Source organism: Sphaeramia orbicularis, chromosome 3, assembly GCF_902148855.1.
Source record: "Sphaeramia orbicularis chromosome 3, fSphaOr1.1, whole genome shotgun sequence".
Lineage (NCBI taxonomy): Eukaryota > Metazoa > Chordata > Actinopteri > Kurtiformes > Apogonidae > Sphaeramia > Sphaeramia orbicularis.
The window spans coordinates 9,312,273-9,316,034 of record NC_043959.1 but is presented as its reverse complement, the minus strand read 5'-3'; positions in this window follow the sequence as shown (position 1 = coordinate 9,316,034).

Genomic DNA, 3,762 nt, shown 5'->3' with positions numbered 1-3,762 from the left:
TAAATATTTGCTAAATATGAATGTTCCTGCACTGGCTACATTATGACGCTGTGCTTTAAGTACTGAAATTATTTATGCACATTTTTTACTCACTTCTGATTTCCATATTTGTGGGGTATGAAGAGATGATCTGGGACTAGCAAGTGCAAATTTAATAGATTTTAAATGACTGCTACTATTTTTATACTGTACCGCATAATTACAGGATATGTGCTATGAAATATTGTGTATATAGTGTCATGTTAAAAAAAACTAAATTATATTTCATATTAAACATCTCAAAAGACAGTAATGAAATGTGTCAGACAGTCTCAATGTTCTTTTGTTCTTTATAAAAGATGTTTTATACAAAATTTAGACTAGTCTATTTTCCTCATATGATTTCTGTTTCTGTTCTACCAATAGCACAGGTGTAGATTTCAGGGTGCGGGGTGGGGGTGTTTTTATTGGGGGATACAATCACATTTGAACATCTACTAAAAAATTGGAATGCCCTGAGAAATTTAATATTGAAAAACCATCTTAACATTACAAGTAGTTCTTCAAATACTGGTGCCAGGTTTTTATTTAGAGGAAGTTTGAGTCACTTTATGTATAATTTCTGCTGTTTAAGAAGAAAAAATGGCCATATTATAGCAGAACCTTGTTTTGATCTGCTCTTGTTTGTGATGCTGAAAGTAATGCAAATTTTTTTTTACAATTTTTTTACAAATGCAACTCTTCCTTTACAATTACAGAATAAATGTACATTTTGCGGCTTGAGCTGGAAATATTTAGCAACCACTAAATTGTATTAATAGCCCAGTGACATGTCCACTATAAACTGATGCTGAAAACACATATCGATGCTTAAAGTATTTCAAATCCCAAATTTTTAGGAATATCCCCAGATGACCTTGATCTGTTTTTCTCTCCAGCTTTGTCATATTGTCCTTGACATACCTGGAAGTATTTTATGTTATTTATTATGATTTAAAATAAAATGGAATAAAATAAATATGGTTGTTAATCTAATTATGAAGACTGTATTTTGTACCTTGTTGATCGTCCCATTATTATATTAACATCCTAAGACCCAGTGATGCATTTTGGGGCAAGAGTTTCACAGCTTTACTAGGGAAAAAAAAACACAGTCCACTGCAAAGGACATTCGAAAAAAAAATGTATCTGAATAAACCGTTGCATCATACCGTTTCCAATCAAGACAGTTATTTTATTTAAAAAAGCCAGAACTTTCACATCCCAGGGTATCAGGAGGTTAAAATGTCTTTAGCGTAATTTCACCGTCATACAATTATATACGACACTGGAATTAAATCAATGTTTCTATAACCTTGTCTAGACCAGGTTTAAACCATATTTAGACCGCAGAAATCAGAGATAATTAAAATAGTTAATCATCAGTTCATCTACAATAACGGCAGGAGTTGGTATGTTCTGAGTCAGCTTCAGTCCTGGCAAGCATGAAATCGTTCAGCTCAAACAGCCGTCAAGATATTTTATTTGAAGTACTTAAGTCAGTCACAAAATTAACAAATCGGGGGACAGGTTAAGTTTTCCTGGGTGTCGGCGCATGTAGGTGTGAGGGGTAGGGTGGTCCTTATATGGGGTCAAACTTTTTTTTTGGGAAATGTTCGACTATCACCCCCTAAATTTGTTAGGATGCCAATAAAAACAAACTGTGCAAAATTTCAGATTGTTTTGAAAATATCTGGGGGTAGCTCAAGGCCTTTGAATATTTCCAAAATTGTTAAATATTGCATAAATTTCACCGTTCTTACAAACGCACGCCACATTACAAAATGGAAAGCAGCATTGCTTTTATTAACACCCACACATTAACTACATGTGCACAACTACACAATATATCCATAAAAAGGAAAAAACAAGCCAAAAAAGTTCATGAATGTATTCGCAAAAGATCATAGAACTCAAGTCAGAATTATCGTCTTGTCTTCAGTTGAGTGATCATAACTGTTGTCACATGTATATTACAAGTATTTTACAAAATAGCAAGAAACAAATGAACAAAAATAGTGTCCTGCATTCATGACTGAATATTGAACTGAAAGATGCATGATAGGGTGACATGGTGGTGCAGTGGTTAGCACTCGTGCCTCACAGCAAGTAGGTCCTGGGTTCGATTCCAACACCAGTCGACGGGGTGTGGGACCTTTCTGTGTGGAGTTTGAATGTTCTCCCCGTGTCTGCGTGGGTTCTCTCCGGGTACTCCGGCTTCCTCCCACCATCCAAAGACATGCACTGATAGGTTAACTGGTTAATCTAAATTGCCCATAGGTGTGAATGTGAGAGTGATTGTTTGTCTCTATATGTTCAGCCCTGTGATGAACTGGCGACTTGTCCAGGGTGTACCCCGCCTTCGCCTCTATGTAGCTGGGATAGGCTCCAGTGACCCTAGTGAGGATAAAGCTGGTTCAGAAAATGAATGAATGCTTGATGATAATGTTGATTAACAACTACTGTCACTCTGGAGCACTGAGCAGCGTGGCCTTTCTTGCATCGGAGTATTGTCTGTGCTTCACTCAGACTGATATGTTTTTACTGTCAAAGACATACCACTACTAAAACACTAAACAGTGATTCCACACAAATTGTGCACAACAGCACCGTTTGGGGGAAACCCAAAATTAGGAGATGAGGTCAGCCAATCCAAGTAATACGGACATTTTAAGCTTTATCTAGTGATGTGCTGAAAGGGTAAAACCACCACATGTGGTTACCAACAGTCAGAATACGTAATGCCTAGATCTACATGATCAAATGAACCAATTTCAGCCATAAATCATTAAACAGCATGCCAGAAGCCGGGCACACAATGCAGCATATAACGTGAAAAATACCGAATACGGTTAACTGTGTTATATTTTAAACTTCTTGAGCAACCTCTAAATATTGGTTAATGTTCCTAAAATTTTGCCAGAATTTTTTTTTTTTTTTTATTTATCCTAACAAATTGGTGGGGTGAGAGCATGGACATTTGAAAGCTGAAAAATAAGGACCACCCTAGTGAGGGGGAATAAAAAAGACGGATGAATTGGTGAAGAGAGCTCTAAAGAAACAAAACATAGAAATGCATATTAATCTGAGTAAGGCAGAGGTCAAATGTGAAATATGGAGGAAAAGTATTCAAATGTGGCAACAGAGGTGGGACGGAGAAGCCAAAGGGAGACATCTATATGAAATACAGAAGAGTGGAAGAGTAGAAAGGGTGGGAAGTGGAATAAGAGAAGAAATTATGATGACACGATTAAAAGGCTGGAGCAAGACGCGTTAAATAAAACAGAAAATAATAGACAAACACCAAACAGGTTTGTGTGAGGGATGTGAGGAGGAGGAGTCTGTGGAGCATGTTCTTCTGAGGTGTGCAGGAAATATGAAACAGAGAGAGAGGAGATGAGGAGTAGGAGTAAATGAGTTTACACTGACAGGGGTATTAAAAATGGGTGAGAGAGCACAGGTTAGGGTACTTATGGATTCCTTAACCCTTTCATGCACGAATTATGAGAACCTGAATCAAGATTTTTTACCTGAGTGTTTTCATTTCTCTTTAAACATGAAAAAAAAAAACAATGTAATTGAAAAATGTCTTATAAAAAATAAATACATAGATAAAATAAATAAAAAAAACATTAAAAAAGTACCAATAAAATATAATAATAATAATAATAATAATGATAATAATAATAATAATAATAATAATAATAATAATAATAATAATAACAATCAGCTGGACACCATGCG